The following is a 14689-nucleotide window of genomic DNA, read 5'->3' as shown; positions in this document are numbered from 1 at the left end:
AGTTGGATCGGGGCTGGAACATTTAAAATGGCCTCATCCTTCAGGGTTTCTCTCCACATAGCCAAACATTTAAGAATCCAGTGCAAGCTTTTCTACAGCACCAAGGAACATTCCAAGAGGACAAAGCCTAACATCCCAATGCTCACCAAGCCACTGCTTACACCCTGCTAATGTCCTGTTGACCGAAGCGAACTGCGTGGTCAAGTCTAGAGTCAGTGAGGAGGGGAATGTACGGGGCCTGCATGATGAGAAGCAGAGCTCACCAGAGCCACCAACATCGGCTGGAATAGGGTTCCCTTGCAGACCATGTCCTTTAGCCAAGACCATCTGAACATCAAGAGATTTATTAAAAACCTACAATTGTCAACCTGAAATAATCCATATCAAATTAAAACTGAAGCTACCACATATCTCCATGCCTTCCTTAAGCCAGTTCTTAGTACGGAAATAGAAATAATTCAACCTCATTTCATAATGAAAAAGGCATTTCAGAGAAAAATCCTATTTTTTTTCTCTAAAGGACAGAAATGCCAATGATGAAAGATACTTTCACTAAAGATTAAGTATTAACACTGTTCTTCTGATGACTCTGAAGATCTCATGATTAAAATACATTCACTAGGTGAAAAGCAAATGATCCAAATCTACTGACAATGCCCTTCTTTCCTCTTAGAGGAATGAAATCTCCTTTGAAGAACTAGTTATAATCTTAGCAAATTGTGCTTTTAGTTTTCATGCACAGAAGGCTAAGAAAAATCACACATCAACTGCCATATGTAAAAATTATAATGTTCTTTAAAACTAGCAGAAGGGGACTTCAAGATTGTTAATACATACAACTACATTATTTTGCTACTCTTGAACACATAGGTTTTGGAAGTGAATTCGCCAGAGGGAAAAGGCATCCCCATCATGATGACCTAGTAGAGAAGTTAAGCACAACCGCCAAAATGAGGGATGCCCAGGAAAATACTGGGTGTCACCTTAAATGGGTTTAGCTTGTGGGTGGGGGCCCTGCTTTCCAAATGACCTACCTTCAGATGTGACCACCAAGGAGGGTGTTTTTGGTTCTAATCTCAGAGATGAAGGATTCCCAGACCAGGGTGAGTGAAGCCTGAAGTGCTCCTCAGTGAATCTGGTGACTCTGAAAAAACAGTGAATTTGAAAGATTATTTGGACCATTTGATAGTAAGAGAGGTCAGAAGATGAAAACCTATTTAATAAGACTTACAAATAAAAGTGATTTGCAGGCCATTTACAAATAATTCTCATCATTTTTTTTTAGTGAATTTGGTACAAGAACGGCATCCAGAATTGTGTCAAGCTCAATAAATATTTGTCAAATGAATAAAATTTGTCAAATGAATAAAAGGGAAAAGCTAACCAACAGGAAAATCTAGCCTAATGGTTCTCCGTATGTTCTTGATAAAACTGGTGGAAGAGCAGAGCTGTGGGCGAGGCGGGAAGCGGACGACCCGAGCTTTTACATGAATGAGTTACTTCTGCTACGTAAAAAAAATCTACCGCGACTGATCTGTCCCACATCTTTGTTTTATAAGGAAGAAAACAGAAATCCAGAGTAGTAAAATAACTAAATCAAGATCAGCCACAGAGAGGCAGCCTCACAACTAGACCTCAGGTCCAGAAAGAAATACTGGTGTAAACGGTCAGTCACCAGGACTGCAAAGCACCTACTCACTAAATTTCACGTGTAACTGCAAAAATAATACAGGCAGTATGGGAAGTCCTTGGAGGTCCAGTGGTTAGGACCCCACACTTCCACTGCAGGGGCAGGGGTGCGATGCCTGGTCAAGGAGTTAAGACCCTGCACACTACTCAGAGAGGCCAAAACAAAAAAACCACCAAACAAAAAAATACAGGGAGCACTTCAGTGGTTCTCGGTGGACACGTGCAGAGAGGCAAAAAGCCTGAGCCCCTAATGCACACGATTCCAGTTAAGGTCAAACAAGGCTCTGCTCTGCCTTCTTGATCCGGCTCTCATACCATAAACAGTCTATTCACTGCCCTCGTTTCACAATTTTGTGCTTTTCGCTGGTGACTTCTCTGTCGAAAGCGGCCCCTGAGCATTGCGCTGACGTGCTGTCTAGCGTTCCTAAGCTTAAGAACACTGATGCGCTAGACAAGCTTCACTCAAGCATGAGTTATAGTGCTGTGAGCCGTGAGCTCAGTGTCACTGAATCAACAACACATATTAGGTAAGATGTTTTCTTTAGCAATGTTATATTAACATACTGATCAGCGGGTCGCAGTGTGACCGGAGGCGCCCGGGACCCTATCCCCGTACGTCCAGGGGTAGCGACGGCTCAGGACTCACTAGTGATGAGATCAGCTGTGGCCTGCGCCTCCACAGCTGCCCTTACTGAGCGCCTTGGGCAACTGCCGCGAGCAATGCTGAACCAGACCCCAGTGCAGTCAATACCGCAGATAAAAGCTCCTCCCGTACCTCTCCAAGCACCTCGGATCCTCTCATAACAAATGATAGGAGCTTTATGAATTAAATGGAAATTTTAACATTTTTCACTTATTTGGAAATTGAGTATTATGGAGATTATCACATCATTTGATAGCCAGAGAATCGGCAAAAGAACATCCTAGAAGTCCAAGGATCGGTAACCTGAGTTCCATGGATCACCAATACATAGTCCAAAGGTACAATCCTGGGTTCCATAAATTTGGATGGGAAAAATAATTACATGATTATTTTCACCAGCCTCTAACTGAAGTATGACGTTTCCTCTAACCACAAATATAAATCACAAACCACACTGGTATTAACAGCACCTGTGACTTGGTTTTCAATGTAAATTCCAGGTATTTTTACTGCAGATATTGCAAAATGTCACTGTGCTCATCAATAATTTGAACTTACAGTAGCTATGAAGCCACTTAATGCGTTAATAAGATGTACATATATCATCATACCACAAATTTATTTACTATTTTTATATCTTCCTTTCAATGAAACAGTTTCTTTTGTAGTTCTGTGTATTTTATTTGAGGCATTTAAAAACTTGAAGGGGTTCCTAGAGGTTTCACCAAAGTGCCAAAGGGGTGCCTAAGAACCCCCAGACCACTTCTCTTATCTCACAGATAAAGAAACATGACCTAGAGAAGGAAAGTGGCTTTTAAGGTCCCACTGTTGGTTAGAAGCAAACCCAGGCCTGAAGCCTCACAATACCCACCGTGGAGCTCTCTGCGCTAGGATGAGCTGCTTAGCTATTCAATCAGAAGCATAAAAACTGGGGCACCTTATCCCCCAAAGCTTGGCCAATGGATAAGTGAGTCCTGAGGTTAAATAACACCAATATTAAGAAACAGGGAAGCACGCGTCCTGAAGAGCAAATGGTGAGGGTTTCACAGTGCATCCATGAGTCCCCTGCGGCCTCTCCGAGACTCAGAGCCCACTTTTGGGGAATCACAGGTGCCTCGTCCCCCACTGTGGGGAGTAACTGTGCTGAAGAGCCAGTGTCTCAGGTGGGGCTGAGTGTCCGTCTGTATACTGATGCAGGACCACATCTCCATTCATCACCTCCATCATCCCACACGCACCCTCGACGCCAGCCACAACAGACTGCTGCACACCAAGCGTGCGGAGCTCTCTCCTGCGTTCTAACACAGTTCTTTCTGCCTACGATGGCCCCTGCATTCTCTCCCAGGCAAACCCCTTCTCACCCTCTGATACCCAGTTACATCTCATCTTCTGTTTTCACTAGGTACTCACGCTTGTCTCAATATCAGACTATGAGCCTTGTGAAGATGGATGGAGGGAGAAAACTGGGACAGCTAACTGGCAGGTGAAGCATCTACGGTCCACAAATAATAGAGATCAGGGTACCAAAGATAACCAGGTGAATACTGATATAACCAGGTGAATAATATGCACCACACACTGTTCTAAGCAATTTACAGAGATCACCTCATCTGAGCTTCCAAACAGCTGGTAGGTAAAATGATGACCCTAATTTCACAGATGAGGAAACTGAGGCACAGTGAGATTAAATACTCTGCCCAAGGTCACAAAGACAGGAAGGGATAAAGCCAGGACTGAAACAGAGGCACTCTGATCCGGGAGCTATGGATGCCAGAAACTGCCAGCTGCACTCAGCCCTTCATTCAACAGATGCAGAAGTTCCAGGTCACCAAGGTAAGATTAGAATTCAGAGGTCAACTACCGGGAGACTGTCTGATTCCAGCTTTGTTTAGATTTTGTGTGTGTGGGCGGGGGGGGGGAGGATGTGGACCATTTTTAGTTTTTATTAAATTTGTTACAATATTGCCTCTATTGTATGTTTTTTGGTTTTGTGGCAGTGAGGTATGTGGGATCTTAGTTCCTTGACCAAAATCACCAGGGATCGAACCCACAACCCCTGCATTGTAAGGTGAAGTCTTAACCACTGCATCACCAAGGAAGTCCCTGTTTAGATCTTAATTTGGAAGAAGAGAGGTCAGAATAGGGGGGAGGCCTGATGGGCAGAAAGGAAGGAAGATCCATAGATCATTTAGTTGATTGCTTGATACATCAAATGATTGGTCAACAGATGGATAGAAAGATTAAGATAGACAGAAAGAACTGCTCATTCCTAGCTATCTCCAGTGCACAGCTTATAGTAGATAATCAGCTATTGCTCTTTGAGCCATGAAAAAATGTCAAGACATGCTATTAACACTGCCTGAGTGTTCTCTAATTTAACGTAATTTTACAGGATGCTGCTCTGTGCCGGCCCAGAGGCCCACAGTGAAGCAAAGACAAGAGGCTTAGAGTGGGTGAGCTGCCTTGCCAGGAAACCCTCAGAGAGGAGCTTGACTTTATTTGCTCAGTCTCAATTAGTCCTCCTATATTTCGATGGGCATAATGAATATAATGTTCTGTGTTAACACAGAGAAACTAGTTCGCTTTGCTCGGGCTTTATGTTAATTTTTTGCTGACATGACCACAACCTGAATTTATCTCACTAAGTAAAAGATTTCTTTCCAAATAGCTGTCACTGTGTAAAGTCATCACAGAAGATGTCAAATCTCCAACAGGTAAGATCAGATAAGTTTGCTCCCGACCTAGGGAACTGTGCCATCGTGTGCAAACATCATTCATGGGCTTCCTGGGAAAACAATCCAAACAGAAAATATCTGCTGTGAGACTCTTTCAGTGACTTTAAGGGGAAATACTTGCAGTGACAATACCATCTACTTTCTGTAGCTGAAACTACTTTCTACTTTGAAAGTTATTTATGTGCTAGAAATGGGCTAGACAACACGTCAATTCAAGTAATTTATCTTTTAAGTTCAAAGAAAGGAGGAAGCGAGCAGATGTTCTGACGTATGCATGCGTCTTCCTCCCACCAAATCCACTGGACTGCCACACAGGTGCTTCACGATTAATTGTCGATTTGAGGTAGGGTCTAGGTAGCTGCAGTCTTCAAAAAGATGCAGTTTCCCTCTGCAATCCCAAGTCTTGGACTTGCTCTCTGGGGTTTTGAGGTAGCTGCCTAAATAAGGTTGGCCTGTAAGTGCTCTAATGCGGTACAACATTAATAAGGCCCAAGGATCAGTGCAAGCTCACAGCTCACTAGACACTGGAATCCCCAACGAAGAAGAAGCAGGGCTCGGAATGACTCACACTTCTGGCTGCACTTGGTCATTTTGAGCAGCAATTCTGGTACCAGAAACTTAATCTGTTTCCAAGCTTGTTGCTAAATACATAATTTTATATTGAAAATACAATACACAGAGAATGTCCAAATGAGCCAGAAACAATAAACTAGATACAACCAAGAGCCCCAGAGGCTAAACATGGGAGCAGAAGCAAGAAACAAGCATCTACATATAGAAAACAACTATCTCAACCGACAAGAAGTCTACTCGCCTGTAGAACTGTTTTTCTTTCTTTGGGATCTACCACTATGTATGGTAATTAACAGAGTATCTTGTTCAGACTGTCAGGAGGCTAACAGAGAGCTTTGGAGGTATATTTTATGTTTAACATGTCACAGCAACAAGGTTCAAGTGTGGTGTGAACAGGTTTAATTTTCTCCTTGAACATCAGGCCAGATGGGGCGAGAAACTGGCTGCACACAGCTCAGAATCCACCTCAAACCCCCGAACCTCAGCGTTGCCTCCAGCAACGGAGCAGCATTAGGTGTACACAGGGTGTCTCCTCGGTGTCCTTTAATTTGGGTTTCCTCTAAGGCACACCCTACATCGAGGATTTGACAAGAATTATTTACTGGGGGGGCTTCTGTGGTGGCTCCGTGAGCAAGAATCTGCCTGCAATGAGGGAGATGTGGGCTCGATCCCCTGGAGAAGGAAATGGCAACCCAGTCCAGTATTCTTGCCTGGAGAATTACATAGACAGAGGAGCCTGGCAGGCTACAAAAGTCGGACATAAAGTCGGACATGACTTAGCCACTAAACAATAACAATTTCCTGGGGAAGTAGTCCCAGGAAGCAAGAGTAGGAGAGTGGGGAACTGAGCCAAGGAAGGAGGCCAGTGCAGGATGGAACATCAACAAGTTAGCAAGGCGGGCACCTGGGGTCCAACACCACCAAGGAACGCTAGGAGACGGTGTGGACACACCTCTGCAGTTTTTCCACCCGAGAGGCAAGGGAGTGAGGGCAGTGCAGATAGACCCCTACATGCAGTGGGGAGGGGAGCGGGCACTGAGTTTACAGCCCATACATGAGCAGAGCACATGGCCAGAGAAAGCTCTCACTCAGGTGGGAAGACAGATGCAGGAGCTGGAAAGTGGACAAAAAAAGGTGAGTGCTAAAACAGAAAAAGAGACACAGATGTACAGAACAGACTTTTGAACTCTGTGGGAGAAGGTGAGGGTGGGATGTTTCAAAAGAACAGCATGTATACTATCTATGGTGAAACAGATCACCAGCCCAGGTGGGATGCATGAGACAAGTGCTTGGGCCTGGTGCACTGGGAAGACCCAGAGGAATCGGGTGGAGAGGGAGGTGGGAGGGGGGATCAGGATGGGGAATACGTGTAAATCTATGGCTGATTCATATCAATGTATGACAAAACCCACTGAAATGTTGTGAAGTAATTAGCCTCCAACTAATAAAAAAAAATTAAAAAAAAAAAAAAAAGGTGAGTGCTAAAGCAGGACTCGAAGAGTATCTGCTCATCTGTATCCACAGCACACATTCCCAACAGCCAGCCAAGAGTCCGTCGATGGATGAACAGACAGATAAGACACAGTCTACACATAAAATGGAATAATATTCAGGCTTAAAAAAGAGGGAAATCCTGTCAAATGCTTCAACATAGGTGAACCTTGAGAATATTATGCTAAGTAAAATAAGCCAGTCACAAAAGAACAAATATAATATGATTCCATTTATATGAGGCACCTAGAGTAGTCCATTTCATAGGCAGAAAACAGAACGGTAGTGGCCAGGTGACTGACAGGAAAGAGACATTAGCAACTAGTTTAATGGGTACAGTTTTAGTTTTGCAAAACCAAAAAGTTCTGGAGGCAAATGATGGGGATGTTCGCACAACAGTGGGAATATAGTTAATGCCACTGAACTGTACATTTAAAATGGTTAACCGTACATTTAAAATGGTTAAAGGGTGACTCTTTTACCACAAATGTTTTTTAAAGGTAAACCTAAAGTGTTTACTCTAAAGATTCCCTCAAAGACCTACCCTCAAAGATCTTCAAAGAGACCAGATGAAGCAAAAGTTACCTAAGGACAACCATCAACAGAGATTTGGGGAAGGGGATGTCTAGTTAAAAAATGAATTTATTCACATTTTTTCTAATTATAGAATTAATATATGATCCCTGATGTGCTTCCCTGGAGGCTCAGATGATAAAGAAACCACCTGCGATGCGGGAGACCTGGGTTTGATCCCTGGGTTGGGAAGATCCCCTGGAGGAGGGCATGGCAACCCACTCCAGTATTCTTGCCTGGAGAACCCCATGGACAGAGGAGCCTGGCAGGCTACAGTCCACGGGTCACAGAGAGTCGGACACGACTGGGCAGCTAAGCACAGGCACACATGATCTCGAGGAAAACTTGGAAGATAAAAGAAGAAGACAATGTGCGTCACCTATAATCTCTTTGCAGGGCTGACTCTGGGGATGGCAGCATGGAAAAAGAAGCATAGGAGGAACATGTCAGGAGGCGGGACAGCGCCCAGCCACAGTGCGCCAGCAGAGCTGGGCTGCGGGCCTGCTGGGCCTCACTGTCCCCGCAGGCTAACAGCACACTCGGAGCCAACGTCGTTAAACACCTTGCTACTCGAGGTGTGAGGAATGGGTCAGAAGCATCTGCATTCCCTGGGAGCTTGCTAGAAATGCAGTCTCAGGCTCCAGCCTGCACTTGCTGAATCAAAAAATGCATTTTAGCATTCGGCTTAAAATACAGGTGACTTCAAGCACAGAGTTTGAGAAGCGCTGCTCCAACAGTCCTTCTACGCCAGTCTACAATTTCAGTCTAACTCTGAAATGGGTTATTTAAAGCTACTAACCTTCCAGTACCTTGGTGTTACAGTTTCTACTTTGTCTTGGGGAAAATAATCCCCCTGACAGATACTACATGATATCACTCATATGGAGAATCTGATTTTTTTTAAACTATATAAATGAGCTTATTTACAAAACAGAAACAAACTCATAGATTTTGAAAACAAATTTATGGTTACCATAGGGGAAATGTAGGGGAGAGGGGTCAGTTAGGAGCTTGGGATTAATACACACACGTACTACTATATATAAAATAGATAACCAAAAGGACCTACTGTATAGCTCATGGAACTCTACTCAATAATTCTTTAATAACCTATATGGGAAAAGAATCTGAAAAAGAATGAATATACATATATATAACTTAATCACTATGCTATACACCTGAAACTAACAAAAATATACACCAATAAAATTAATACAAAAAGAGAGAGAGAGAGAAGCGAAAAGAGCCCCTCTGCCAGCCTTACAATGAGGGAACGCGGCATTCGGCAGAGAGCAGATGCCCTGCCGGTGAGTGACGATACAGTCAGCACGACTGTCACGCAGACGGTCACCTGGAGAAAGCCAGCGGAGAGTGACATCATTCAGAAATGTTCACCTGCGGTAACAAAGTTTATTTTATTACACTGGGATCAAAAAACAAAAACGAAAGAACTCTAGTCCCAAGGCATATTGAAAAAAATAAAATTTTCTCTCAAGACTGAATGCTTCTTCTGTAATGCAGTTCCATATTCTTAGACTTTCTTCAGACCGTAACAAAAAGCAAATGAAATGACATGCTGAAACTTGCACTGACCCTCCTGCATTTCCAAAGCTGCCGTGTGCTGTGCTTAATGTCTTTTTCCTTTGTTTCATACACCAACTTTGTAAGCAGCAAGCAGCACTTTGTTGACTGGTGCAATGATGCAACTACAAGTGCCCTAAGCCTCTCACTTCAAATAAGAATCTGATTTCAGAAACAAAAAATTCACCATTAAAGCAGCATGTTATTACAATACTAAGCTTTTTAAATTGGGGGAATACTATTTATTTTTGCTTAGATTTGAAACTTTGAAAATGAAGAGGAAAGAATGAAAAGGAAAGGAAAACAAATTGAATTATGAAAGAGCAGTATAATATTTTTAATTACATTGGGAACATAACCAAACTCCTAACAAAAGACTACTCTTTGACCCATTAAGTCTGCTATTAGGAATTTATCCTGAGTCCTAAGAGTGTACAAAAAAGCCTATCTTTGGGAAATAATATTCCTTATAGCCTTGCTCACAGAAGCAATTTTTTTTAAATGCAAAACTTGTTTTATAATACTGGGTAACTAGTTACAAAACCTCATTCATTCATATCAGTAGAGTATGCCATTCAGAATAATACTTCTGTACAGTATGTTTGAAGTGAGAAGGGGAACGTGTCAGTCGCTCAGTCGTGTCTGACTCTTTGCGACCTCATGGACTGCAGCCCTCCAGGCACCTCTGTCCATGGGATTCTCCAGCATAATGGGCAGCCATACCCCTCTCCAGGGGAGCTTCTCTACCGAGGGTCGAACCAAGATCTCCTCATCTCCACTGGCTGCCCTCACTCTTTACTGTCTCAGCCACCAGGCAAGTCCACAAGCATGTTTGCTGACGCGGTATATATTCACGCTACATTTCTTTACGTTTAAAAACACAAGTTACAGAAATGCATGGGCAGTATGACCTCGACCATGTTTACTCTGACCCTCACACACACATATCCTAGACCTTCTCTATCCCTCTTCCTGTCCTTAATCTTATTCAAGTACCCAGCATAACCAGATACAAGGTGACCTGTGGGTTACAGCCTGTCTCCCCAGCCAGAACCAAGTGAACTTCAGGAGAGGAGGGGATCGTTCTCTTCACCTCTGCGTCCACCTCCTGTGTCGGGCACAGGGTACAGAAGCAACAAATAGACCTAAGAAATAAATATAAGTACTTGTGCATATTTACAGAGAGAGAGACACGAGACACTGAAAAGTATTCCCAAAATTATTAACAGTGGTTATGGCTGGGTAGTAAAAATACACATACTTCAATGTTCTTCTTTACACCGATGAATACTTTCTCACTTTTATACGAAGAATTTCTTCAAAAAAAGAGACACAACCCCTTTTCATACATTCTTGCATTCTTGCGGGCATCTGTATCAATGATTGTATGTGTGTGTATTTTGACACTTGTTATTTAATAAGAATATCCTTCATTCCCCAAATTGCCAAATTAGACAATAGAAAAACTGAAACAGTTTTACCCTCCACTTCAGATGAACTAAATGAAATATGGGACAAGTGGTTTAAAAATTAAAAAAACACAATAAATTGATTTTTACTTCTTACCACACACACTTTCATTAAAGCACGTACCAAGCATATAAAATCAGATCGTATAACCCTTAAACATTTGTTCCTTATTTCATGATAAGAAGTTCTTTAGTTTTATGAATTACATATTGTGTTTTGCACTTAAGGTGGAAAATAACAATTTCACAGGTATCACAATAGGTGTCCTATTGTTTTATTTTATAATTTTAAACCTAGCAATTACTCCAGAAGGCAGCAAAAGTGGATCACAATGTTCTCAATGATCTGAAAGCAGAATTGCCATCAAGAGACACACCTGGTAAATGGATCAAATCAAGAGTATCAGAGGCATTCAGAGAGCATCCCTTGATATAAATTAATGGGACGGCCTTAACACTAGAAAGTCTCTATTTGGAAAGGTTTAAAAGGTAACATATTTCCTGGGCAACCTTCAATCTTTCTATTTTACACTCTTTTAAGTAATACAAAACTTTGTAACTAATACACTTTTAAGAATTCACTGTAGGGTGTATAAAAAATTGTCAATTACAAAGACGATATTTTGTCAACTAACACTGCAAAACAAGTCCATGTAAAAAGATGATGCATGCAAGTACAGGTCGCCACATGAGCAGAAGCTTACACTAACTCTGTGGCTACTTCTCCCTGGGGAACCGCTGAGGGAGTTTGTGAACTGGTCATAACACCAAAAACCCCTTTAACTCTCCAGCACTTGAGGTCCCACCTCAGCAAGGGAGAGAAGAAGGGCTAACAGCACACTTGACTATTTTCTTATTCACTATCTGTAAAGTGTCAGATGAGTATTATGTAAAAGAAGCATTTTCCTGGTTTATTTGCCTTCATTTATATCACAATGATATTTAACTACGAAAAAAAGTCAACTTCTGTAATTTTTTTTTCACTCTACACCAAAGGTTGGCAAAGTATAGCCCACGGACCAATCTGGCCAACCATCCATCTGCTTTTATAGAGCTATGATTGTTTTTACACTTTTAAATGGTTGGGAAAAAAAAATTTTAAGGATAATATTTTTACATGACAATAATGTGAAATTCAGCTTCTGGCGTTCATGCATACAGTTTTACTAGGACACAGTCACACACATACAACTGAGGTACTGTCTGCAACTCTTTTCTGCTACAACACTGAAGTGAAAGTGAAAGTCGCTCCGTCATGTCTGACTCTTTGTGACCCCATGAACTATACAGACTATGGAATTCTCCAGGCCAGAATACTGGAGTGGGTAGCCATTCCATCCTCCAGGGGATCCCAACCCAGAAGAGTTGCAATAAAAGTGTGGAGCCCACAGTCAAAAGCACCTTCTGGCCTTTTTCAGTAGAAGGTACTGACCTCTGTTCCGATCTATATGACAGCAACACATAACAAGATTGTAGACTCCTCTCAGATTGCTTCGTGTATACTATTTGAAAGAAACGGGTAATTTACATAGTATAAGCTGTACATCATCTGTTTATAATCATCTACCTACCTACCTACCTTTGTGAAAACTTAAGATGAAAACTCTGGAAGAAAACTCACCAGACTGCCAATGACAATCACCTCTAGGGTAGACTGTGAGACTGGAGAGAGAGAGTGGGATTGAATAAAGTTGTTAGTTTTCACTCACCTATATTGTTTCACTCCAGAAAGGAGGTACCACTTTTGTGTTAAAAAGGTAAAAGAAAGAAACAAAATTCAAGGGAAACGTTTCACATAACAAATATTGACCTTTCAGAACAGCATGCAATTAAACACTCAAAATGTCAAAAGAGAAAAAAAAAAGATTTTCAAGAGTTTCTTAACAGGATGGTCATTTAGAATTTATACACTCAAAGCAAAGGGCATCTTAACTATGAAAAAGGGTATCTTAACTAATCATAACGGTCTAGTTATGCCATACTAATTTTTAAAACTAGAGTTAACTATTTTTAAATTGCACAGATGGCAAAAAGGCAAACATTGTTAAGAAACAAATTATAAATAGGTAACACAGAACATACACTATGAGAGGCTAGCCTTATTGAGTCACTTGTGATGAAAAAGTACATTTCAATATTTCTAGCTTCCATCTTTCTCACTCCAAACTATTGGCTGAAACCAATTTATTGCATGCTTAATAAAGAAATACTGATTTACAACTCGATTAAAAACTTTTCCCAAAACATATCATAAGGAACATAAAAATCATATGGCTCAAGTGCACTATATTTCCACTGCTTCTTGTTTTCAAATGAACACAAAATCTTCCAGTGCATCCAGACAGGGCATGACGCAGTAGTGGCTCATTGAACCACCCCATTTATAATCCAATTCCTTCACATTTATAAACACTGGCTTTTAAACTGCAAGCCCAACAACCCCTTTAACTACACTTAGATGCACAATAATTGACAGTTCATTACAACAAGTGGTCTCAAGAGTGAAGTATTAGAGCTAATGGTCTGTAAATGCTTTAGTCTCCAAACCTGGGCCAACACTAAAGCAAGCAAAACTGGGCCTTTCCTTCAATGCATCTGGTTTTTAAATTGCTTTATGATATAACATTGCTCAAAATTAATCTCCCTACTTCTAATGCCTGAAATATTATACATTTAAATCAAGAGTACTCACCTAACTGATCACATGCTTTTTTTAAAGAAATACACTACCACATAACAATCTGTATATATCTATATCTTGAAGAGGAACAGAAATGACATTAAAGCAATGGAACAAAAATACCTAAATATCCAGTAATAGAGTATTCCTCAGATGTTATATTTCTTTGTGATTTAAAACTATACAACCATTACAGCAATGTTTAATACAAAATTATGCTCAAAGTGATCTCAATACAAAAGGTAGGAGTAAACAGGATAAAATGACAAACATGATCTTAATTTTATAAAAATATACAATAGATGCTATATGGATTATATAACAATAAGTTATACTGATTGTTCTTTTGCAGGTAGTAGAACAATCAGTTACCAGTATCAGTCAAATCAGTAGCTCAGTCGTGTCCAACTCTTTGCGACCCCATGGACTGCAGCAAGCCAGGCCTCCCTGTCCATCACCAACACCCAGAGTTTACCCAAACTCATGTCCATTGAGTTGATGATGCCATCCAACCATCTCATCCTCTGTCACCCCCTTCTCCTCCTGCCTTTAATCTTTCCCAGCATCAAGGTCTTTTTCAATGAGTCAGTTCTTTGCATCAGGTGGCCTAAGTATTGGAGTTTCAACTTCAGCATCAGTCCTTCCAATGAACATCCAGGACTGATCTCATTTAGGACTGACTGGTTGGATCTCCTTACAGTCCAAGGGACTCTCAAGACTGTTTTCCAACACCACAGATGCTCAGCTTTCTTTATAGTCCAACTCTCACATCCATACATGACCACTGAAAAAACCATAGCTTTGACTAGACGGACCTTAGCTGGCAAAGTAATGTCTCTGCTTTTTAATATGTTGTCTAGGTTTGTCATAGCTTTTCTTTCCAGGAGCAAGAGTCTTTTAACTTCATGGCTGCAGTCACCATCTGCAGTCATTTTGGAGCCCCCAAAAATAAAGTCAGCCACTGTTTCCATTGTTTCCCCATCTATTTGCCAGATAGTGATGGAACCATGATATCAGTTTTTTGAATATTGAGTTTTAAGCCAACTTTTTCACCCTCCTCTTTCACTTTCATCAAGAGGCTCTTTAGTTCTTCTTTGCTTTCTGCCATAAGGGTGGTACCATCTGCATATCTGAGGTTACTGATATTTCTCCCGGCAATCTTGATTTCACCTTGTTCTTCATCCAGCCCAGCATTTTGCATGATGTACTCTGCATATAAGTTAAATAAGCAGGGTGACAGTATACAGCCTTAACG

General features: G+C 41.4%; 1 protein-coding gene across 2 annotated transcripts in view; it reads right to left on the bottom strand.

Moving 5' to 3' along the window:
* PLCB4 (phospholipase C beta 4) overlaps nt 1-14689 on the bottom strand; it is a 454299-nt gene that overhangs the window by 371252 nt on the left and 68358 nt on the right. For both annotated transcript variants that reach the window (XM_061125931.1, XM_061125930.1), the window contains exon 2: nt 1035-1144. The gene's annotated coding sequence lies outside the window, so the exon portion shown is untranslated. The remainder of the gene's footprint in view (nt 1-1034; nt 1145-14689) is intronic.

The sequence above is a fragment of the Dama dama genome, chromosome 23 (assembly GCF_033118175.1).
Source record: "Dama dama isolate Ldn47 chromosome 23, ASM3311817v1, whole genome shotgun sequence".
NCBI lineage: Eukaryota > Metazoa > Chordata > Mammalia > Artiodactyla > Cervidae > Dama > Dama dama.
The sequence above is the reverse complement of the archived record's forward strand: the minus strand, read 5'-3'. Positions and strand labels throughout refer to the sequence as shown.